Source organism: Heterodontus francisci, chromosome 27 (assembly GCF_036365525.1).
Source record: "Heterodontus francisci isolate sHetFra1 chromosome 27, sHetFra1.hap1, whole genome shotgun sequence".
In the NCBI taxonomy this organism is placed as follows: Eukaryota; Metazoa; Chordata; class Chondrichthyes; order Heterodontiformes; family Heterodontidae; genus Heterodontus; species Heterodontus francisci.
In genome coordinates, this window is record NC_090397.1 from 64,556,648 (window position 1) to 64,582,758 (window position 26,111).

The following is a 26,111-nucleotide window of genomic DNA, read 5'->3' on the forward strand; positions in this document are numbered from 1 at the left end:
TTTCCAGCCTGTGGAGAGAGGGCAATCGTCACCAGCAGCCATTTCGTAACTGGCCAGAAAGGCAGAATAGGGGAGAGGTCGGGAAAAATTCCCACTATTATTTGTAGTGAACCCATAAATTCTCAAATTTTTCTTACAAACAGCAAACAAAGGAATTTTTCCTTCAAGGTGACTCATAATTCTATTTAATAGACAGGAATGACCTAAACCATTCCCACTCTATCTCATGGGGAATCTCCAAGCTTTCATTCTCAGACTCTTTTCCGGATAGCAGGGAGGTGTGAGGAGCTCTCTCTGTCTACGCATTCCCTATCACTAAGAGTAAGTTACCCACTATCTAAAAATCAAAAATAATATTTTTAAAAGACACCTGGGGGTTACCTTTGATCAGAAATTTAACTGGACCAGCCATATAAAAATTGGCAACAAGAGCAGTTCAGAGGCTGGGAATTCTGCAAAGAGTAACTCACATCCTGGCTCCCCAAAGCCTTTCCACCATCTACAACGCACAAGTCAGGAGTGTGATGGAATACTCTCCATTTGCCTGGATGAGTGCAGCTCCATCAACACTCAAGAAGCTCAACACCATCCAGGACAAAGCAGCCTGCTTGATCGGCACCCCTTCAACATTCACTGCCTCTGCAATAGGCACAAAGTGGCAGCTGCGTGTACCATCTCCAAGATGCACTACAGCAACTCACTAAGGCTCCTTCGACAGCACCTTCCAAACCCATGACCTCTACCATATAGAAGAACAAGGGCAGCAAATGAATGGGAATACCACCTCCTGCAAGCTCCTCTCCAAGACACACACCATCCTGACTTGGAACTATATCTCCGTTCCTTCACTATGACTGGGTTAAAAAACCTGATAATCTCTCCCTAACAGCACTGTGGGTGTACCTACACCGCATGGATTGCAGCGGTTCAGAAGGCAGCTTACCACCACCTTCTCAAGGGCAATTAGGGATGGGCAACAAATGCTGGCCAGCGACACTCACATCCCAGGAATGAATAAAAAAATAGCACATTACAGGCCACAATGCAGGCAAGTCACAAATGCTTTGCTTGTGCCACCATTTAGCATTGTTTGGGAAAAACAGAAGTCTGTAAACCTGCGCTGCCAACAATGTGCTGTAGAGCTATCACTGGAGTGTACAAAATATTAATGACATTGATAAGAAAAACAATCCTTCAAGCCCAGTAATTATTCAACATTCAGTGCTGTGGCTCAGTTGGTAGCCCTTCTCACCTAAGAGTCAATACGTTTGTGGGCTCAAGTCCCACTCCAGAGCACAAAAATCTAGGCTGACCCTCCAGTGTAGTACCGAAGGAGTGCTGCACTGTTGGAGGTATTGTCTTTTGGATGAGAGGCCCTTTCTGCTTTTTACGGTGGGCGTAAAAGATTCCATGGCACAATTTTGGAGAAGAGCAGGGGAGTTATCCCAGGTGTTCTGGCCAATGTTTATTCCTTCATCAACATCACAAGAAGAAAACAGGTTATCTGGTCATTATCACATTGCTGTTTGTGGGAACTTGCTGTGTGTAAATTTGCTGCCACATTTCCTACATTGCAACAGTTACTACACTTCAAAACTACTTAATTGGCTGTAAAGTGCTTTGGGATGTCCTGAGGTCGTGAAAGGTGCTATAAAAATGCAAGTCTTACTTTTTCTTTTAACAGAACATTAATGTATGCTGCTTTACATATTCGAAATTGCTTCCTCTGCTATTTCAACTGAGGCAAGAACCTTATAATAGATGGGTGTTTATATTGAATTCTGTAATTTCAAGGCCAATGTTTTCAGCAAGAAATCATAAAATCTTTTGTGAAAAATGCAGTAAACACTCAATTTTTTTCTCTGCATATTTCCTTTTATTCCTACATAAAAATGAGAACAATGGCGGGCATATTTGTTTGACTTCCTTTCCTCCTACAATCTTCAGGCTGTCTGATACATAATAGTCATTGCACTTCAAAGCAATTTAATGTAGCCGTTTGGGATGTTTCTGATAAGGTGTTATGTCAATGCAAGCTCTTTCTTTTATATAAAAAGATAGAAGTTTGGCATCACCTAATCACTACTTCCTGACTTATCTCGCCTTCTCTCCACTTTTTAACCTTCGTGACATCCTGCACCGAGGCTTTGCTCCTCATTTGGTTTATCATTAATAAAAGAAATACATGGTTGAGAGCCCCAGCATTTAATCATTGCTCAGAAGAGTGACAGATAATAATCATAATCACTTCTTGTTAACTCTACTTTGAAAAGTTTGATGAATAAAATAGGATTCAGGGGAACGAAGGATGTGTATTTTGGACAGCATTATTTCCACATGTAATGGGATGTTAATGGAGCACAAAAGCCTATTTTCACTGTCAACTTAATTATGTCCTTATACCATAATCATCAAGGGGAGGGATGGTGGTACACTATTTCAGGCACCTAGGGTTGGATTTTCATTATTGTGGCGGGAAATAGGAAGCAAGTCTGATGCTGGGTCAGAAGTGGGAAACTGATTCAGGTTCAGGTTTTCAAATGGGTAAGCCCTTGATTGGCATGGAAACAGGTTTCCTGTCCATTTAGAGCCAGTGCGGCCATGAATGCAGGTGAGTCAGATCAGTTATCAGGCTCATGTAGACTCCCACGGCGGCCATCACTGAGGCAGCTGGTTGTCCTGAGGGAGAGATCTACCTTCCACAGCTCCAGAGGGAAGCGAGATGTCACAGGGGAGCTGGAAGCCTGGCACTAGGAGGAGGGCAGACCCTTGCTTCATCGATGCCCACCTGGATCTAATGCTGGAGGCTGTGAGGCAGAGGAGGGAGCTCCTTTGCCCGGAGGGTGGCAGGAGGAGGCCATGTCATCATGCAGCAGGGGCAGCTTCCTGTTCAATGTTATCCCCCATCCGTCTCTTCTTCCTCGCCCTCTCTTACCTCCTGCTTCTCCCCTGATGAGCTTTCTCCTTCCGGGGCCTCACTGACCTCAAGATCCACACCTCTCTAGAGGGCCATGTTATGGAGAGTGCAACAGACCATCACAGTGACTGAGACCCTTGCAGGAGGGTATTTGAGGGCACCACTCGACTGTTCTGGGCGCCAAAATCACATCTTCAAAAGCTCGATGGTCTGCTCAATTGTTAGCCTGCTGAGCAGGTGACTTTGGTTGTATCGCCTCTGTGTCCTGTACACTGGTCAGTAGCCATCTCTTGAATCCATCCAGGCACTTTAGGAGTTGGAGGGAAGATCCAAGGCAGCCTGAACTGGTGGGGAATGAAGGAGTCATTGCAGGTGCCAGAAAAGTTAGCGCACACATGGAGGAAGCTCTTACTGTGGTCGCAGATTAATTGGCCATTTAGGGGGGTGGAAGCCCTTCCTGAGATGGATCTCACTGGCTGGTCACTGAGTGCCTTGATGTCCACATGGGTGCAATAGATGATGCCCTGCACCTAGCAGAATCCAGCGATGGAGGTGAACCCCAATGTCCTCTGAGATCCCAACTCAAAGTGGATGTAGTTCCCCGTGTAATATTACTTGTCCTTTGTGTGTGATCTATTGTTAAGAGTCACAGGATTATAAGTAATATTTAAAGTAAACATGGGGTTTTATTATAACAGAACTGGAACATACATACAAATAGTAACTGCAGGAGATAAACTCGAATATGTTTTACTATGTCAGGCTCCACCCACAACTAACTGGTCATGTGTGACTCGACACCACTTCCTCTGATGTCGTCCCACAACAACCTGCCCTTCTGAATACGGTATCCATGATCTGCCTGATGGTCTGATGAGCTGCCAACTGTGAGATGCCACCTAGGTCTGCAGCTGATCCTTCGAATAACGCAGTTGTATGGAAATTCTGGACTATGGTGACCTTGATGGCTGAAGTTAAGGGACTGCCATGGCGGATGCGAGGCTTCAGCTCTTTGTGGATCAGAGCACAAAGGTCCGAGACCATCTGCCTGGATAGGCGCAGCCTCCTACGACACTAGCGCTCCGTCTTTTGCAGCTGGCTGACTCTTGGGCAGTAGACCTGATATCTTAGGTAGTTCCTTCTTCTCCTTGCAGCCGCCCGTTGTGCTGCTCTGGCCTCCTGCTGTCCAGGAGTTTGCATCTGCTGAAGCTCATCCTGGCTGCTCTGTCCAATGTCAGAGTAGCCTGTTCCCAGCTGAACTCCCTCAGCTGGGGTTCGTTGGTTCACCAGGCCTTCCCCTGCTAACCGCAGGTGTCCAAGTGATGCCAGCAGGCTCACATCTCTCTCCGCATTCGTGCTGCACACCTCTAAGTAAAGCAAGTCTCACAGCTTCAGCAATGGCTACTCTGTGGCACTTTCGGAGCAGCTGAGCTTTATTTTGTGCCTCAGCATCATTTTAATCAGCACTTCCCTCATGGTCCCTCACAGGGTTCACTTCTTGTACACCCTACTGTGTTTCAGACATGGAGTACTCCCAATTCTCTTCCTTTAAAAACCCAAACTGCTGCTCCCAAGCCTGTTAATGAGCTCCCCAATGAGCTCAACAGGCACATAATTGGAGGCATGTGGGATTGCTGTTGTCTCCCTCTCAGTTTCCTTTTAAAAATGGCGCCGGATTCCAGACGTGGCGGGACTTAGTGTTGACCTCCGAGAACACGATCTTTAACAGTGGTGCAGTGGTTAGCACCGCAGTCTCACAGCTCCAGCGACCCGGGTTCAGTTCTGCGTACTGCCTGTGTGGAGTTTGCAAGTTCTCCCTGTGTCTGCGTGGGTTTCCACCGGGCACTCCGGTTTCCTCCCACGGCCAAAGACTTGCAGGTTGATAGGTAAATTGGCCATTGTAAATTACCCCTAGTGTAGGTAGGTGGTAGGAGAATAGTGGGGATGTGGTAGAGAACATGGGGTTAATGTAGGATTAGTATAAATGGGTGGTTGTTGGTCGGCACTGACTCGGTGGCCGAAGGGCCTGTTTCAGTGCTGTATTTCTAAATAAATAAAATAAAAATAAATAAATAAATTGCGCTTGCACCCTTCCCCACACTCAGAGGGCTTTAAAAATCTAGTTCCTAGTGTCAGCATCAATCACTGCCAGTATAGCATAGTCATATGTAAAGTTTTGTCTACATTTCATGAACAACATTCTTCAGCCCCATCTCAAAAGTTCTGCTATTGCATCAGTGTGACTTTTTCTATATCCCACACCAACCTTCCTTTGGATCTCTCTGTGTGATATAGAATCTTGGAGTGGTTACAGAACAGAAGGAGGTCATTCAGTCCACTTCCCAGCTCTTTCCCCATATACATGCAATTTTTTTCTCTTCAGGTGCTTATCCTATTCCCTTTTAAAAACCATGATTGAAACTGTCTCCACCACTCTCAGGCAGTACATTCCAGATCCCAACCACTCGTTGTGTAAAATGGTTTTTCCTCATGGCCCCATTGGTTCTTTTGCCATTTACCTTAAATCAGTGTCCTCTAGTTCCTGAACTTTCCACCAAAAGGAACAGTTTTTCCCTATCTACTCTGTCGCCTCGTGATTTTGAACACCTCTAGCGAACCTCCTCTCAATTGTCTCTTTTTTAAGGAGAGCAGCCCCAGCTTCTCCAACCTATCCACATAACTGAAGTCCCTCATCCCTGGAACCATTCTCATAACTCTTCTGCACCCTCTCTAAAACGTTCACATCTTTCCTAAAGTTTTGTCCCCAGAAATGTTGCCAATTTAATGCTACTTAGTGCTTGACGCAGCCCAAATTTAGTCCAGGATAGGGCTGGGCAGTGATGCCTCTTGCTGGCGAATAGCCTACTGACATTCATTGTCCAGAATCACCTATGAACAATGGCCATTTGGGCAAGGAACTGGAAGGCAGCCAGTGCTCAACAACCACAGAACCCATCTAGGGTCAGGAGAGGAGGGGGAATCTGAAAATTGGTAAAATAAGGTACAATGCTTACAAGATTCCCCAGCACATGAACAGTTCCGAAAAAGGATCACTGACCCGAAACGTTAACTCTGCTTCTCTTTCCACAGATGCTGCCAGACCTGCTGAGTGGTTCCAGCATTTCTTGTTTTTATTTCAGATTTCCAGCATCCGCAGTATTTTGCTTTTATTTACATGAATAGGAGGATTTGATCTGGGACTCTGAATGTGATGGAAAGTGCATAAGAAAGCATAGAACACAAAGAAAATGCCTATTTGGAGAATCTATTAAATTATAAATGGGATGGTTTACACTAAGTAGTAAAGTTGTAAATTTACTCGGGGGTTCAAGTGGCACAAGAGAAAAGCTTGAGTGGTTTTTAAATGTCATCTGAATTCTGAGATTAAACCTACAGTAAATTACTGTTCATTTTAACATCTTGCAATCTTTAAAAATATATCTTACAGTCCAAATAAAATATAAACCAATCCTAATCACGGTTAGATGTAGCGCAGGAATGCTATTGATTGAAGAGTCTATTGTGCTATTGTAAGTGCAGAATGCTATTCTCACATCATTCATGGAAGGGCATAACAGATACCTGGGCACGATAACAAGGCACTAATTTCATCCAGAGGCTCATATGGGGTTTTCCAATGACTCATTGGGTAAAGCCCCCATTTAGTGCATTCCTCTGAGTTTAACAGGCCAGAATGATTAGCCTGTGCTTACTTAAGTAATCTCAGTCAGGGCAGCAATTGGGATACTTAACAATGACCCCAATACCTTGTACTTGGAAAAGGAAAAGTAATCAGGCATTCCTGCATCTGTTTGATACCTAGTGACCACAGTTGGAAAGTACATATGTGTAGATATTGTGGGGTGCAGGAATGAACTCTGTTGTGATGCCACCAGGGTCAAATAGTCTACCTACACTCACTGTTGAGGCAGTTGGAGACGACTAGCAAAAGTAGCCTTACCTTTTACATGGAATGTTATGATGGCAGTTAACCTCCGCTTGTCTGGAACTGTCTAGTTGTGGATGCAAGGTTGTTTGTGCTTGTGTGGAGCATTCTAATGCAGGACACTAAGGCTGGTTATGCTTGTGTAGGGCTGTCTGTTTGAGGATGCTGAGAGTGTGCATGCTTGTTGGGAGCATTATGACTGAGGATGTTAAGATTGCTTGTGTTTGCATGACATTTCATGATTCTAGTCATCTTGTGCTTTCGTAGAGATTCACAAATGGAATTGTTAAGTTTGTACTATTTTTCCTTTATTGACGCTGGAATGGCTTTTGGCTGGTTTTAGACAGACTCAAATGTATTGCTCACAGACAATTTTTTTCGGTCAACTCAAGTTCAGATTTACATAGATCTAGGGAGCACACAAGGTATCCAAAATTGTATACGTGTGAAATTAAAAGAGATGGGACACTGGAAAGAAATTATCGCATTACTGTGGCAAAAATTCTTTGGAATTTTTGGAAATTATCAAACGAGTACCTTGCATGGTTACTTCAGTGGTAGTAGTTCACTGGCACTGAACCTTAATTTTGGGGTTCAAGTCTCAACTTTGAAGTATATAAGCTAGCCTGACTGAGAGAGTATGGCATTGTCAATGGTGTCATGCTTTTGATATGATGTCCAACTCAAGCCCCGACTGTCTGCTCAGGTGAGATGTAAAGGTTGTGACGACCTTATTCAAAGAAGAACAAGGAGTTATCCTGATGTGCACTTCAATGTTTATCTCTTAACAGACAGCACCAAAGCAGACTAACTGGTCACTAATCTCATTTGCTGTTCGTGTGATCTTGTTGTTTGCAAATTGGCTGTTCCCTTTTCCTACATAACAATGACAGCACTTCAAGATAATACTACGAATGTCTTCAGGACATAAACATGAAATGGCTGGATTACCTTAACCTTTAGATTACTGTGTCCTTCCCATGACTTCCAGCATACTTACCACTACCTGGAAACTATAGTACTCTTTTCAAATTGGCATCCAAAACTTGGTTGCTTTTCATAAGAAGATCTAGGCTTTAGTGTCTTCATTGTGTTTTACATTCAAGATGAATATGCTCATATATATTGTAATGAGCAATTGGAAGGGTGGTCTTCTGGAATAGTAGAATCAAATGGCCGAGTGCTTTCCCCATCCAAACCAGTCTTGTAGTCTGTGATCTGGTGAGTGGAGCTTTACATTTAAGGTTACTTTGTGGTTGATTGAAGTGTTATGACTAGGGTGCTAGATTGTTTGTGCCTGCATGACATTTTATGATTGCCTCGTGTTTGTATAGACAGCTAGAATTGACGTTGCTTAGTTTTTGTGTTTGCATGGAGCATTACACTTGTGGTAACCTTGTGGTTGAGTGGAGCTTTACATTCAAGGTAACCTTGTGATTGACTGGAGCTTTACATTTGACGTTAGCTTGTGATTGAGTAGGACATTACTCTCCAGGTTACATTGTGGTTGAGTGAGGCTTTACATTCGAGGTCATCTGGTGATTTAATAGACCTTCACATTTGACGTCACCCTGTGATTGAGTGGTGTTTTACATTTGGGATTGTCTTGTGTTTGAGTGGGGCTTTACAATTTACAGAGCATGCATTTGAGTACAGCTTCACAATGGAGGTTACCTTGTGTTTGAGTGGCGATTCACATTCAAGGTTGCTTTGCACTTCCACAGAGCTTCACCATTCAGATTTCCTTTGCTTGCTCCTCAAGCAAACAAATCACATAAGAACAGAAAACATTTACACAAAAACAGGCGGTTCCGTCCCTCCAGTCGGTTGCTTTCAAAGACTCAACCTAAAACTGCTGACAGGTTGATATTAAATTTATGGTGTTTTGCGAAACACTTTATTTATATTTTCCTGGCTTCCAGTCAATAAAAGAAAAACAAAATCGAGTAACATGTGCAAGGTTGGGCTCTCAGTTGGTTCCTTCACAATGTAAGAGCAGGTCAAGGTTAATATGAACTAACGATTTACAGTTGCACGGCCTGTTTCTGAGCCTATTGTTTACAAATAGGTACATACAATGGATACATTTTGATAAAATTTATTAACATTAAAGTATAGATAGTGTGTAATGGATGCCAAATATGATATCAATCAAATAAAGGCTGCATGTTTCACAAGTGCCGTAGGCATGTCTGACACATTAACAAAATAAATAGAGGATATTCATTGAGTTACTCCTGACTGTTAGATTTGTCCAACTTTGTCCCGGCCTCTGGAAAAGAAACAAAGAAAGATTTGCATTAATATTGTGCCTTTCATGAAATCAGAGCATTCCAAAGCACTTTACAGTCAATGAAGCACTTCTGAAGTGTCGTCACTGTTATAATGTAGGAAACACAGCAGCCAATTTGGGGATAGTCAGCTCCCACAAACAGCAATATGATAACCTGTTTTTTGAGGGATAAACATTAGGCAGGACAGCAGGGATAACTCCCCTGCTCTTTCTTCAAAATAGTGCCACAGGATCTTTTACATTCACCTGACAGGGCAGCTGGGACCTTAGTTTAAGGTCTCATATGAAAGACAGCACCTCCTGTGTTGCAGCACTCCCTTAATACTGCACTGGAAGTGTCAGCCTAGATTTTTGTTCTCAAGTCACTAGAGCAGGACTTGCTCATACAGCCTTCTGACTCAGAGGCAAGACTGTTACCAGCTGAGCCATTGCTAACACACAATAGAGCTTATGGCCGCAATTTTACAGCCTCCCAACGAGCGGGCTTGTGGTGGGGGGGGCGGGGGAGGCCAAAAAATTGAGTGGGAGGTGGGGTGTGCTGTTTCCGACATCTTCCCGCCTCCACTGCAATTTTACGTGGGGCAGCAACGACGAGAAATGGCCCACCTGCCCCAGACCAGTTGAGACCCTTAAGTGGGCAATTAACTGCCACTTAAGGGCCTCCTCCCTCTGCCGCTGGTATTTCACCCGCAGCGGGTGGGCAGCAAAGGCCCCAAGAACACCACCAAGTAAAAGTTGGTGTCCTTCTTGTGGGGGGGGGGGGGGCCCTCCTGATCAGGCACTCTGTGCCCCAGGGAGGGCTGGCCCTGAAGCCCCAACTACCCCCAACACACGACACTTCCCCCACCCCCCCTCCCTCACAACCAACCCCCCACCTTGCCTCACTGGGGCCCAGCTGATTGTCCCTGGGGAAGCCCCAAAAACTTACCTTCTTTCCTGGGCCGTCCTTCCTTTTCCTGCTGAAGCTGGGTGTAGTCCCAGCAGTGGCCATCACTCCTGGTGGCGCTGCTGGGACTAAGAGCTGCCAGCCTGCTGATTGGCAGACAGCTCCATTAGGTAGGTGTTCCTGCTTCAAGAAGAGGGAAGTCCCGCCCAAGGCCAATTCGGGGCCTGGGGAGCGTAAAATCCTTGTGTGGCTCCCCAGGCCCGGCGGAGACAGGCTCGCCACTGACTTTTCAGCTGGTGGGCAGGGCCTCGTGCACAATATTAAATTCCGGCCTATATTTCTCTGGTCAAAAGAAAAAAAAATAATGGCAGGGAAAACTTGATTTATCATCATTTTAATGATTATGGTAAACTGCAGAATTCGTTCACACTCCTAAGTGTGAATTCATTAGCAGCGAGGATAAAGCATCAGGTAATCATAATGCACCTGAAATAACAGTTTTGAAAGGGCCAGAAACCCAGAGGTACAGGGCTGGATTTTGAGGCGTCGACGGAGATCTCGGCACCAGGCCAAAAAGGCAAGGAATCCCCACCTTGGCCTTTCTGAGCTCCCCCGGCACGATCTTGCATTGTTCCGCCACTTAAGTGGTTGCGCCAGCTTCCCCATCCCTTAAAAGATGGGGATCCGGCCTTCAAGAGCTGCCGGCCAATCACTGGGCTGGCAGTAATGGCACAGGGAGCAGTGGCGAGTATTGCAGAGGCCTTGGACACAGGCCCAGTGCTGGAGACCTGGACCTCAGAGTGAGGCAGTGTTGCCAGGACCAGTCCGGAAGGACTGGTGAGGGAGGTTGGGAGGCGCGCATTAGGTGCAGGGGGTAGGGGGTCCAGGGAGGTGGAATTTTTCCCAGTGGTGTCTTCTGTGGACCACAGATTTCCAAAGGAGGAGGGACCACCTCCTCCCCAAGCCACAGTGAGGATGCTTCGTATTACTGGGCAATCTTCCTATGTAGTAGAGGCACCCCCCACCCCACCCCCGCCACTGGTTAAATCCCAGCGGCAGGGGAAGAGGCTCTTAAGTGGCCATTAATAGACCACTTAAGGGTCTCAATATACCTCTGGGCGGAAAGGCTGTTGTCGACCAATCCTGCCCCAACAAAATCGCTTGGGGTCTGGGAGGCGATGGGCCCTTTTCCCTCCTGACTCCTGTCGCAATGCCCCCCTCCCCCCCACCCACCCCCGGCTCTGATCCAACTCGGGGGGGCCCATAAAATCCAGCCCGCAGTGTACAATGGTGGATGAAAATGGCTTAAGTGCACCACTTCAAAGGCAAGTTCAGTTACAAGACTCTGCAAGTTCTGCCAATCACTCATAGGGGCCTGCACAGGCTCTTTTACAAGGGAATACCATTCACTCCCAGTTCTCAAAGAAGACAAGAAGCAAGTCATCATCTTCAGAGAGAGAAACAAAGCTAATGTTTCAGGCCTGTGACCTTTCATCGGCACTCTAGTCTGTTCTGATGAAAGGTCACAGACCTGAAACGTTAGCTGTTTCTCTCTCCACAGAAGCTGCCGGATCTGCTGACTGTTACCAGCATTTTCTGTTTTGATTTCAGATTCCCAGCAAATGCAGTATTTTGCTTTCAAATTCAATTGTGAGCCTTGTCCGTGAGTGCCAACTGACTATATAAGCAGGGGAAGCAACACAGCCAACTCAATCCTGTTCTCAACCAATGCCCACGTGCAGGCTTCCAGCAGCATTAGCTAGATGGCAATCAGGAGCCGGAAGCCTAGCCAGTTTCCTTTCCCTAAACCAGGGGCTGCAAAGTTGATTTTAACAAACCCCAACTACTGCCATGGGCAAAATTAGATAACTCAGCACCAACGTAAGATCTAGCCTGGTCTGTGTGACTCAACTACTTTCTGCACACACTCCCTGAGCCATCAACAACCCCTGTAATTTTTTTTTAAGAAGAGGCAAAATTGGTTTAATATGGTTTTAATCTGGTTTCTTTGAGGTAGTGAGCATGTGGCATTATTACCTAGCTGGCAAGGTAATGAAACTGACTATAACATTTGACCTGAAGCCTTGTGACATTACCTGACTGGCACTATATAACTAAGAGGCTAGTTTTGGCAGAGAATTATTCAGAAATAAATCAGTCAGTAAACTTTCTTAGCAATTTATGACTTGTTGTTTTCACTAATACCACATGACAATTTATTTTTATTGTCCTGGCACCATTGCTTAATTTCAAAGGTGATTAACAGCTCTTTAATAGCTGAATAATAATTTCTCTATCTTGCTGAGAAAAGCCATCTCATGGGGCATTCTAGAAACAGGCAGCAGGCTGATTTGCTTATTTAAATCGGGGTCCTGTGCTGGATGTAGAATATTAATTTGAAATTGGACAGAAACTAGGTAGAGCTTTCAACAGACAAGATCTGTCTGGTTCCTCCGGGTTGTAGTGTAGTTTTAAACAATGTTCCTTAAAGGAATACTGGAGGTCACTGAAAAAAGGACCAATAACTTTAAAGATGTTTGCATTTTGAGCAGTTGGAAGAAGCTGGAGTACATCTCCTGGCTCCTGATGTATCCTCGAGGGGAGATAGAGAGAAACTATTCCTGCTGGTTGGGGAATCGAGGACTAATGAGCATAGTCTAAAAATTAGAGCCAGACCTTTCAGGATTAAAATTAGGAAATACTTCTGCACACAAAAGGCCAGGATTTTACTGAGCTCCCGACGTTGGGCTCCATGGTGGGGAGGAGCCAGAAGATCATTCCGGCAGCAGCCCGCCATGGAGTCCGAAGTCGGGAGTGCCGGGCCCTATCTTCCCGCTGGCGGTGAGGCTCCATGGCGGCCACCCCCACCGCTGGATGATGGGACCCGGCTTTGAATATTTAAATTAAGCACATGAATAGATTTAAATAAAATTGACTCCAATCTTACCTTGAGGCCGCGATCTTCTGAATGGCAGCTATCGCTCACGTGGCTTCCCTTTCCCATCCAGAGAAAGCAGGCGCCACAGTGGTGGGGAAGGGGGGAGCTTTTGATTGTTAGTGCAGTGGTGGGAGTTGGGGGGAAACGGGGTCAGATTGACAGTACTAGTGTAGGGGATGGTGGGAAGGGGTGACCTCTGCACTTTGTTCAGTTTGAGGGCAGAAAGGTCAAGTGTTGAAGGTAAGTGTTTTATGGGGCAGGGGGATATGGAAAATATTTAATTTAATTGCTGTTGGGGGGCGGGGGTGGGAAAAGGGCGACAGATTTTTTATCAGTACAGTGGCCAGCAGGCATCGGAGAGCCCACCCTCTCCACATGATTGGGGGGGCTGGGGTTGCCCAAGCGGCATATTATCGTGGGTTGCTGCCAGGAAGATCACAGCGGCATGGTGGTGTGCAGCCTGCACATGTGGGCCTTCATTTTTTTTACCCGCCGCCACTCCCAGTAGCAGGTGCATAAAATCCAGCCCAAAGGGTGGAAGAAGTTTGGAACTCTCTTCCGTAAACGGCAATTGATGCTAACTGATAAATTGCTAAATTTAAAGCTGAGATCAATAGATTTTTGTTAACCAAAAGTGTTGAGGAATATGAGGCAAAAGCAGGTATACAGAAGTTAGTTTACCGATCAGTCATGATTTCATTGAATGGTGAAACAGGCTTAAGGGACTGAATGGCCTCCTACTGTTCCTGTGTTCCTATGTCCAACAACTGCCAGCATTGTATCTCCACCCCACCAGCCCACCGCCACCCCACCCTCACCCCACGCCCAACTGGCAGGATCCACTTGAGGACACACTGCCCACATGGCAACCATCCCAAGATTTCTGCCAATTGTACTGGTCAGCTGCTTCTGGACCACTTGCTTGATGCCCACAATGTGCAGCCTCATCCCCCGTTGGAGGCAATTGAGGCCTGGTACCAAATCAAGCACGGGCCTTGCACAGCCATAGACTGGTGCATGAAACAATCATTCCGCTGACCTCCCACCTATTTTGGGCTCAAGTCCAATTTCTGCTCCACTGTTGCTTAAAGTAGGGAATCAACGTGCAATTGACAAACTAGCCATACCAGGATTCAATGGAGCAGTTTTAATAGACTGAATGTCTTTTTTGGCTTCAGATGTTCTTACATAATTCAGGGTTGGGTCCTGTCTTGGAGGAGATAGAGAACCTGGCTGTTTAATGAAACTGAAATAACACACAGTTGTATTTGCAAGATAGATGAAAATGGTTGGACTGTTGATTTGCGACAGTATATTGTGATAGGACATGGTGCCCTGAGTTCCCTGTCTAGGTGAGGATATGTATTAGCTCAACAGGAAAGAATAAGATGCAGGCAAGCAATTGTGTGCTGCCCTACTAACTGGCCGAACAGCAATACTAAGGGAAGCCAAGGAGTATGTATTGTCCTCTGAGATTGAGAGTAAGATATGAAGCTGAGACACACAAGTGAGGAAGATAATAACAAAATAAATGTTTGGTTTATAAAGATATTGTTTCATGATTTGATGTTCATTCATCTCCTTCATTGATTCAGTGACTCCACCAATCCAATGTGCCAAGAAGCATTATCTACACTCAGAATCACAAGTTGGGTTTGGATGAAGAAGGCCCTTTGATACCACCCTTCCAGGATATCAACCCTAATATCTTCCTATTACAGCAACAAGTTGATTCTTCAATGAATTCAGTGTCCTGACTTCAACCATCCATCCTGTAAATCTGTTCCATCTACTGATTATTTTCAATGTTGTTTAAATTTAAGACGCTTCCACTTGTTTTTAATACTTTTGTATAATCTCAGTTCCTTGAACCTTATTTTGGGAAGGGGTCCAAAGAGTGGGACAATTAACCTGAACCAACCTCGGATGATCACAGCAGCTGCAAAGCACACATCAGCACTGTCAGATCCTGTGTGGTGAAACCAAAGACTGCCAATGTTGAATGGGAATCAACTGAATGCAAGGGATCAGGCATTGTGCATGATTCGTTACAATGAAATGATTGTTATTCTACATTGACTCAAGCTATCTAATTTTTTAGTTATGTTTGTTTGCAATGAAAAATGAAGAGATGGTGGCATGGACTCCTTTCAATAGAGATCTTGAAACATTCTCACTCGCAAAATTCCACTTTCTGAATTGGTTCCTTTGCCACAAAGTCCCCCATTATCAACATCCTGGTGTCACCATTGACCAGAAACTGAACTGGGACCAGCCACATAAATACTGTGGCTACAAGAGCAGGTCAGAGGCTGGGAATTCTGAGGCGAGTAATTCACCTCCTGACTCCCCAAAGCTTGTCCACCAACTACAAGGCACAAATCAGGAGTGTGATGGAATACTCTCTACTTCCCTGGCTCCAACAATACTCAGGACGCTCGACACCATCCCATCCAGGACAAAGCGACTCGTTTGATCGGCACCCCATCTACCAACTTAAACATTCACTCCCTCCACTACCTGAGCACAGTGGAGCAGTGTGTACCATCTACAAGATACACTGCAACAACTCACCAAGCCTCCTTTGACAGCACCCTCCAAACCCGTGACCTCTACCACCCAGAAGAACAAGGACAGCAGACAGATGGGAACACCACCACCTGCAAGTTCCTTTCCAAGTCACGCACCATTCTGACTTGGAGCTATATCATCGTTCCTTTCCTGTCACTTGGTCAAAATCCTGGAACTCCTTACCTAACATTACTGTGGGTGTGCGATCACCACACCAATTGCAGTAGTCCATGAAGGCGATTACCACCACTTTTTCAAGGGCAATTAAGGATGGAGTAGGGTGTCCTGGTGTCCTGGTCAATATTTATCCCTCAATCATGATTACTGAAACAGATTATCTGGTAATTATGCTGTTTATGTGAGTAAATTGGCTGCTGTGTTTCCTACATTACAACAGTGACTACACTTCAAAAGTACTTAATTGGCTGTAAAGAGCTTTGGGATGTCCTGAGATCATGAAAGGCGCTATATAAATGCAAATCTTTCTTTTGCAAGCTGGTTGAACGTATTTGTTGCTGAGGTACATGAATGGGTATAAGTAATAGTCAGAGAACCTGTTCAGATCATCGTCTAGGCAGGATGGACTAAATTTGACCCCTAGCTGTTTAATTGTTGAAGCATTAGTGTAAAGTCTCTAAAATAATAATGGGGGGTGGGTGGGGGAGTTGGTGGGTAACTGACCATATCAATTGTTCAATGATTAGAATCAAGGGGCTGAACTTAGTTATGCTGGTGGGGCTCCTGGCACAGGGCTGAAAAGGCGAGGGAACCCTGCCTCAAGATTTTGGAGCCCCCGCCCAGAACAATTCAACGGTGTTCGGCCACTTAAATGCCCGGCACGGGAAGCCCTGTCCCTTTAAGGATGGGGACCCTGCCTCCAAGAGCTACCAGCCAATCTGAGGGCTGGCAGCTCAGTAGTATCAGCAGCGCCACTGGGAGCAGTGGCCACTCCCGGTACTACAGGAAGCTTGGGACCAGGCCCAACACTGCAGCCCCAGACCAGAGGTCAGTGAGGTGGGGTCACTGGAGCCAGTATGGCAGGACCCGGTGATGGGTGGGCAATGAGGTCGGGGTGGGGTGTTACCGGAGGTGTGACCTTTGCTGCCAGGTGCCCTCCTTGGACCACAGATTGCCCATGGAGGAGGAACCCCCCTCATTCCCACAGTGAATGCCTTGTTTTACCGGGCGCGCTCCATGTGTGGCAGAGCCCCCACCCTGGCCACTGGTTTAATTCCAGCGGTGGTGTGAAGAGGCTCTTAAATGGCTACTAACTGCTCACTTAAGGGCCTCAATTGGCCTCAGGGCAGGAAAGTGGTCTTCAGCCTTCCCCCCTGCCCCAAACTTCATCATGGTGCAACAGGACTACGCCTCCCCCCTCCCCCCCACCGCTCCCCCACCCCAACCCGCCATCCCTCGCAATTCTTAGGGCTCCCCACGTCCCAGCCCGCCCCTGGGGGGCCCATTAAATTCCGTCCATGGTGGACAATATTAGTAGCAATTTGGTTAAACAGGTTAACAACTTCTGAATGCTTCCATAATATTGCACAGTGCAATTCCAACCCATTTTTCGACTCTAAGATAAACATGAACAATGAAGCATTTTGCATATTGCATTATCAACATTGAAGTAAGTGAAAGTTTCTGATGTTGTACATGAAAATTATGGGGCTGCATTTTAATATGGCGACGGGGGACCCGATGACAGGCCGGAATACAGGGGGAGACCCCGCCTTGGCCCTCTGTCAGACTCCCGAAGCCATTCGATGGCAGGCAGGCAGGCAATTAACTGCTCACCGTCAGGGATGTGTCCCTTTAAGCTGCAGCTCCCACCTCCAGACTCCAGTCAGAAGGCTGGCAGCTCTGCAGTACCGGCAGCACCACTGAGAGCAGTACGAAGATGGCGAAGTCCCCGGGAAAGGTGACTGGGGTCAGGGTTGTCAGGTCATTCAGGCAGGCCCTGTGACGGGGCAGAGGGTGGGGTTGGTGGGTGTGGGGGTTGTCTTCAGGAGGGGTGGCAGTTACCACTGGGGGGGGGGGGGCCTCTGGGGGCCCCGGATTGCCTCCAAAGGAGGGACACCCCCAATTCCGCTAGGTGGCCACCAGGCTTCACCCGGCACCATCTCCCTGTGGCAGCGGACCTCCCCACCTTCCACAAAATTGAGGTGAAGGCGGGAGGAGGCCCTTAAGGGTCTCAATTGGCCTGGGGTTGGCCTTCCCTGCCCTGGCCAAAATGGCAGGGGACCTGGACAACATTGGGAATGGCACCCCCTGCCATTTTGTTTGCACCCCCCCTCCCCCCAACACCACCCCCCCCCCCCACCCCCCACCTCCAAGTGCAGAAAATTCTGCCCATGGTGTGTATCTCTGCTGGGCTAATAGCAGATGAAGTCATTCAGAATCCAAAGGATTCTGCTTTCATTAACCAAAGAGATGCAAGCAAGACTTGCATTTGATGTAGTACCTTGACTTTATGTACAATAAATAACAGTGATTGTTGCTACATTATAACAGTGACTACACTTCAAAAAGTACTTCATTGGCTGTAAAGCACTTTGAGATATCCATTGGTCATGAAAAGAGCTATATAAATGTAAGTTTTTTCTTTTTATGGAGGCAAATGCAGCAGCCGTATTTTCACATAGCAAGTTTTCACATAGCAAGATCCCACAAATAACAATGAGAGGAATGACCAGTAAATGTGCTCTTGGTGGTATTGGCCCAGGAGAATTGCATGCTCTTCTTTAAACAGGGTCATGGGATTGTTAACATCCACTGGGCAGTTTTCGATTTAGTGTCGAATCAGTAGCATGGCACCCCTGACAATGCAGCACTCCCACAGTCCTGCATTGGAATGTTAGCCTAGATAATGCACTCATGTTCTCAGTGGGGCTTCTCCCTAAAAACTTCTGATTCAGCAGTGAGAGTTTTACCACTGAGCCATAGTGACACATGGTGTGTTCAGTGCCAAGTCAGTTCCCCATGTCAGCCAGTGTGCTGGTGAACCTGTCTGGAATCCAGGAATATATCAGGACTAGCTGTACTTGGCTTGAGTTTGGCTGTTTCTTTTCAATGTAAATCTGCCCTATACTTATGCACTTCCTACCTTATCTCGACTAAAATATAATTTATGTGACATATGGAGATATATAAAATAATTTCAATGAGGCTGGTATTCCTAATCCCTATGGCAACACTGCATTCCATTTAAAATACCAACACATTCCTTTTTCCAAATTCTTACTGGTTTTGTTCAAGTCTATCATGCAACAGCTGTCATGCTTTGTTACAGACAGAAAATGGCCTTTAAAAATGTATGCAAAACCAGAAAGAAAACATATTTCCTACTCTTTTTTCAGACCTGGTGAGGGTCACGGATCTGCCAATTTATCGAGAAACAATTACTCATTGTCCTCTTGATGTCCCTGAAAGGACCTCTTATGACCTCAGCATGGGCCTATTTGAAGCAGATAGACCTTGTGACTGGGGACAGGCTAAATTATAGACAGTTCTACTTTAGCCGAATAGTTCATTGTGGATCACACGGCATAATGTTTCTGAACTTATAAGGCAGCACATCTTGCGGCTTACCAAGAGGATCCGCAATTATAGTAATAAAATCTTTTGAGGCAGTTGAGTTTGAATGCATTAATGTAATAGAATTTTGGCTCCAAAGCAAGCCAATAGGAGATACCACTGATTTGGCTATTGGATTTGTACTGCCACCCAACTAAAGGCCCACAGAAAATGGCAAAGAACCTTGAATTTTCCCTTTGTTTAAGTAAGAGTATTAATTGTTGCAATGACCTGAAGATTAATTAAGACTCTAGACTATTCGTTGCACGAATTAAGACATGTGACCTTGAACCCCTCCCGCCCCGCATTGCCGCCTTGACTCTGAAGCTGACTGATTGAGGGTACTAACTTCCCCCACTTTCTAAGGGTGAAGGATGTCACTGTTCAAAGTACATGAGCATGTTTCCAGATTGTTGGAAAGCTCCAGTCCTTTAGCCAGGAGAAGAGCCAGCACAGGCAGGATGGGCTGAATGGCCTCCTGCAGTGTGTTATTCATTCTGTAAGAGACAAGTTGTGATGTTAAACTCTTCCTATGTTGATGGGGACAGAAGAGGTTGGTATAAAAAAGCAGGAAGAGGGAACAAAGCTGTGATTAAGTTATTATTAGAAGCATGGAAGAGAACTGATGAGGTATACTCGGATCCTGTAAATAATAAAAACAGCTCTTTTAGCAGAGACTGGGGTGGTGATGTGACTTAGACCCTTGCCTTTCATCTCTTGAACAAATGTTTGAATCCAGCCCAGCCCAATGAAACCTCTTTTTGCAGTTGTGAAGATGCTATCCACAGTAAGTTGGGTTGTTTCAGTCCAGTTCCTAATGGACACACAGCTACAGTACCGGTTTTAGGGTTGACAAACCTCTAGGATTGATTTGGAGTTTCCAGCAATTAGAGATTAATCTCCAGGACATTGCAGCAAGCCAAATCATAAAAATAAGATTGTGTGTGATATTTTTTTCTTCATTTTCTTTGAACATTTATTGCTCATAAAACTGTTGGAGACGGGATTAAAAGGCTGTTTGACTAGCAGTCAATCATCATCCAATCGGGTAATTAAAGCCCGTCTGCTGTGGGTGATGGTGCGCTGCAAGGACGGATGTGTCAGGCGACCAATGGCAGGGGAGCAGGGCATTTGAAGACAGGAGTTTGTGTGATGGAACCTCCAGGAATAATCCAACCAGAATTGGCAACTTTGTTGGGAGTGTTTTTCTAAGGCTGAGGCATGTTTTTGCAGCATAGTCGAGGTAGCTTTCCTCCATGCTATCCATGATCTGAGAGTGTCTGAAGTGGAAAATGTTCCATTCCCAATCTTGAAATGTCCTCACGTATGTTTTTTGTAAATAGCGTTCTTTATGCTCTGTTTTGCCTGTGTCTTTTTTTTTCCCAGCCAAGGTGACTGGCCTTGGTAATCATGCAACCTCATTTAACTGGTAAAATCAAAGCAGTTTTCGGCTTTCTCATTGCCACATTCAATGCTGCACAGTGAATGACCACAGGAGGGGCAATTATTGGCAGGTCAGTCAGTGCCCTCTTAACATTGTCTCTAAGCAGACAAACCAGGAGCCCAGCTGATTGCTGGTTGAACCTACCCAACTATAGCATGTGAGTTAGAGTTATATGCTGTCCTGGAATATAAAGGTAAAACCTTCTTGGTTTGAATTCAACTATTTGAGTTGAAGAGCAGCCAACCGCTAAAAGCATCCTTAATTACTGATAAGTCAATGGATAAAAATATGGGCATGTGAAGTCATCAATGTTAATCATTGATTAAAAGATGAAGGAAGATTTTAAAGCAAATCCAAGTCTCTTGGAAATAAAATGGTACAGCTCCATCATTCTATCTGTGATCTAGCGATGCCCAAGGTCCGATTGCAGACATGATTATGCCGTTTGCGTATTCTTTCCATTCACATGTCACAAATGTAGAGATCCGAAAATTGGTGACACTTTTCAAATGGAACATTAAACATTTTTTGGTTGGTGGGGGGGTGTTGGTGAGGTGGAGAAATAAATGCTGCGTGGGGCAGTTTAAGTGCTTCAGAGACACACTGGAGCCCTGCATCTAGAAAGCAGACTTTGAAAGAGAGACTTTGAAGAGGTGCCAGATCTGATGACAGATGCGTCTCATTGCAGGGTATTTACCGTGAGAATTAGGTTTCACTCTTTGCATGCTTGCCTGGGTTCAGTTTTTGTAACTGGATGCAGCCACCACAGAATTCTGTGCCGAAGATTATCCTGAAGTAAAATCTGTTTCTTTTAATGGAGGGAAAGCTGTAAAGAGTTTGAGGCCAAGGAGTTGAAATCACGATGCACCAACGAGCTTCTGTCAGCTATTTAACAAAGGTGTTAACCTAAGTAAAATAATGAATAGCTTCATTAAAACACACGGCAAGTGAATGTCGTACTGCCTCAATACATTCATTGGGGGTCATTTTTGACAATGGTGTAATATTGGGTTAGGAATCCACTACATTCCATTGGAGTTAAAGATCGGGAATGGTGTACAATGTGAGGTTGATAGCCCCCATTTTGCATTATTGTCAAAAGTTAAAGTTGACGCCAGTGTATTGTATGGTGCCATTTCCACCCTTAGGACTAGGGCGTGTGGCAATCCCACTGCAGACCACCATCTTCAGGAAAACAATATTGTTCAGCTTCCTCTGAGTTATGGGAGACTGACCAGTGGAATGCACTGGTAGTCTGTCCAGTTCTGAGGCCCTGGCCTCATTTAAATTTGGCAGGCGCGCTGCGAGATAATCATCTCCGGCCTCACAAGGAATGTCCAAGCCTCTGCTACCTTGGGCTCCTTCCATCCTCCCATCGCAACAATTTTTCCTCCCCTTTCCTTGCACCCAGAATTTATCTTGCTGTCCGCATCCTTTTCTTGGTAGTGGTGGGTGAATTGCGGACCACCTGATCTTCATCGCCCATGACCCCCTTGCCCCTCCGCCAGCCAGACACTGCCTTCTTCCCAAAACAGGTAAGTAGCTAACGATTGCCATTCAAATGAGTCCTGGCAGATAAAAATGCCAAGTGGGTTGCTGGCCTCATCCACAGGCTTATCTGCCTGGAATTAAAATCATCCTTTTAATGTTGTCAGACTATTTGACTATTGGGTGCTTCACAGCCTTGTTCTTACCCAACACCCTTACTGGTGTACTTTGCAGCCACAGAGACTGGACAACAACCAGTATCTGGAATAATTTTTCATACCTAGTTTTGGGACTCTGAGATTAACTGTTTCAAACTAACAGCTACTCCAGCTGAGGTAAGATGGCTCATTATAGACCTGGAATCAAGCTATACCTCATCTGAATGTCTAGATTTCAGAATGAGTAGTACATTTACAAATGGAGCGAGGGTAAATTATTCATTTTGAACAATTAAACAGAAACAGAACTTTAGGGGGACAACTGTCAATACGTAGTTTTTAAAATGCATTTTCATAGGATGTGGGTGTCGCTGGCTGGGCCAGCATTTAGTGCCCATCCCTAATTGCCCATGAGAAGGTGGTGGTCAGCTGCCTTCTTGAACCACTTCAGTCCATGTGGGGTAGGTACATCCACAGTGCTATTAGGAAGGGAGTTCCAGGATTTTGACGCAGCAACATTGAAGGAATGGCAATATAGTTCCAACTCAGAATGGTGTGAGGCTTGGAGCGGAACTTGCAGGTGCTGGTGTTCCCACATATCTGCTGCACTTGTCCTTCTAGGTGGTAGAGGTTGCAGGTTTGGAAAGTGCTGCCTGAGTAGCCTTGGTACGTTGCTGCAGTGCGTCTTGTAGATGGTACAAACTGCTGCCACTGTGTGTCGGTGGTAGGGGGAGTGAATGTTTGTGGACGGGGTGCCAATCAAGCAGGCTGCCTTGTTCTGGGTGGTGTCGAGCTTCTTGAGTGTTGTTGGAGCTGCACTCATCCAGGCAAGTAGAGAGTATTCCATCACACTCCTGACTTGTGCCTTGTAGATGGTGGACAGCCTTTGGGGAGTCAGGAGGTGTTATTCACCGCAGGATTCCTAGCCTCTGACCTGCTCTTGTCGCCTCGGTATTTATATGGCTACTCCTGTTCAGTTTCTGGTCAATGGTAACCCCAGGATGTTGATAGTGGGGGATTCAGTGATCGTAATGCAGTTGAATGTCAAGGGGAGATGGTTAGATTCTCTTTTGTTGGAGATGGTCATTGTCTGACACTTGTATGGCACAAATGTTATTTGCCACTTATCAGCCCAAGCCTAGATATTGTCCAGGTCTTGCTGCATTTTACACGGACTGCTTCAGTATCTGAAGAGTCGCGAATGGTACTGAACATTGTGCAATCATCAGCGAATATCCCCACTTCTGACTTTATGATTGAAGGAAGGTCATTGATGAAGCAGTTGAAGATGGTTTGGCCAAGGACACTACCCTGAGGAACTCTTGCAGTGATGTCCTGGAGCTGAGATGATTGACCTCCAACAACCACAACCATCTTTCTTTGCTCTAGGTACAATTCCAACCAGCAGAAAATTTTCCCCCTGATTCTCATTGACACCGGTCTTGCTATGGCTCTCGATGCCATACTTAGTCAAATGCTGCCTTGATGTCAAGGGCAGTCACTCTCATCTCACCTCTTGAGTTCAACTCTTTTGTCCATGTTTGAACCAAGGCTGTAATGAGGTCAGGAGCTGAGTGGCCCTGGCGGAACCCAAACTGAGCGTCACTGAGCAGGTTATTGCTAAGCAAGTGCTGCTTGTAGCGCTGTCAATGACACTTTCCATCACTTTACTGATGATCAAGAGTAGACCGATGGGGCAGTAATTGGCCAGGTTGGATTTGTCCTGCTTTTTGCGTACAGGACGTACCTGGGCAATTTTTCACATTGCCGGGTAGATGCCAGTGTTGTAGCTGTACTGGAACAGCTTGGCGAGAGAGGCGGCAGGTTCTGGAGCACAGGTCTTCAGTACTATTGCCGGAATGTTGTCAAGACCCATAGCCTTTGCCGTATCCAGTTCCTTCAGTCGTTTCCTGATATCACACGCAGTGAATCGAATTGGCTGAAGACTAGCATCTGTGATGCTGGGGACTTCAGGAGGAGGCCAAAATGGATCATCCACTTGGCACTTCTGGCTGAAGATTGTTGCAAATGCTTCAGCCTTATCTCTTGCACTGATGTGCTGGGCTCCCCCATCACTAAGGATGGGGATATTTGTGGAGCCACCTCCTACTGTTAGTTGTTTAATTGACCACCACCATTCATGACTGGATGTGGCGGCACTGCAGAGCTTAGATCTGATCCATTGGTTGTGGGATTGCTTAGCTCTGTCTATCACATGCTGCTTACACTGTTTGGCATGCAAGTAGTCCTGGGTTGTAGCTTCACCAAGTTGACACCTCATTTTGAGGTATGTCTGGTGCTGCTCCTGGCATGCTCTCCTGCACTCTTCATTGAACCAGGGTTGGTCCCCTGGATTGACAGTAATGGCAGAGTGGGGGATATGCCGGGCCATGAGGTTACAGATTGTGGTTGAGTACAATTCTGCTGCTACTGATATATTGCACCTCATAGATGCCTAGTTTTGTATTGCTAGATCTGTTCAAAACCTATCCCATTTAGCACTTTAGTCATGCCACACAACACAATGGAGGATATCCTCAATGTGAAGACTTCGTCTCCACAAGAAGTGTGTGGTAGTTACTCCTACCAATACTGTCATGGACAGATGCATCTGCGGCAGGCATATTGGTGAGGATGAGGTCAAGTATGTTTTTCCCTCTTGTTGGTTTCCTCATCACCTGCTACATACACAGTCTAGCGGCTATGTCCTTTAGGACTCCGACAGTAGTGGTGCTACTGAGCCATTCTTGGTGATGGACATTGAATTCCCCCACCCATATTACATTCTCCATCCTCAGTGCTTCCATAACATAGAGCAGTACTGATTCATCAACTGAGGAGGAGGAGGGGCAATAGGTGGTAATCAGCAGGAGGTTTCCTTGCTATGAGGACTCCCAGGGCTACTCCCTGCATACCACTGTCCTGTCAGTGGGACAAGACATACCCAGGGATGGTGATGTCTGGAATACTGTCTGTAAAGTATGATTTGGTGAGTATGACTATTTCAGGCTGTTGCTTCACTCATCTGTGGGACACCTCTCCCAATTTTGGCACAGGCCCCCAGACATTAGTAAGGAGGACTTTGCAGTGTCGACAGGGCTGGGTTTGCCATTGTTGTTTCCAGTGCCTAGGTCGACCGTCTAGTTTAATTCCTTATTGACTTTTTAGCAGTTAGGTACAAGTGAATGGCTTGCAAGGCCATTTTAACAGTCAACCACATTGCTGTGGGTCTGGAGTCACATGTAGGTCGGACGAGCAGATTTCTTTCCCTAAAGGGCATTAGTGAACCAGATGTTTTTTTTTTTGTGACAATCATTTCATGGCTATCATTTGACTAGCTTTTTAATTCCAGATTTTGTTATTAATTGAATTCAAATTCCACTTTCTGCCATGGTGGGATTTGAGCCCATGTCCCCAGAGGAATAGTCTGGGTTACTAGTCCAGTGACAATACTACTACAGCACCATCTCCCCCTTACTCCTCTCCGGCAGAGGTCAGACAAAGGTATTTATTCCCCATACCAATCGCAAAGTCTATCATTCACCGACACTCTCCCTCATGTATGGCCCCTCAGATGGATGTGAACCTCTTGTTTCCCCAAAGCCCATCTATCTTCTACAAGGCACAAGTCAGAAGCGTCATGGAGTGGTTCCCCATAGTGTCAACCATGCCTCAGTTAGTGACACTGTTGTCTCTGAGTCAGAAAGTTGTGGGTTTAAATCCCACTCCAAGACTTGAGTACAAAAATCAATGATGATACTCCATTGTAATACTGAAGGTGTGCTGCATCGCTAGAAGTGCTGTTTTTTGGAATGAGATATTAAACCAAGCCCCATCTGCCCTCTCAGGTGGACATTAAAGATGCCATGAACTATTTTGAAGAGCAGCAGAGTTATA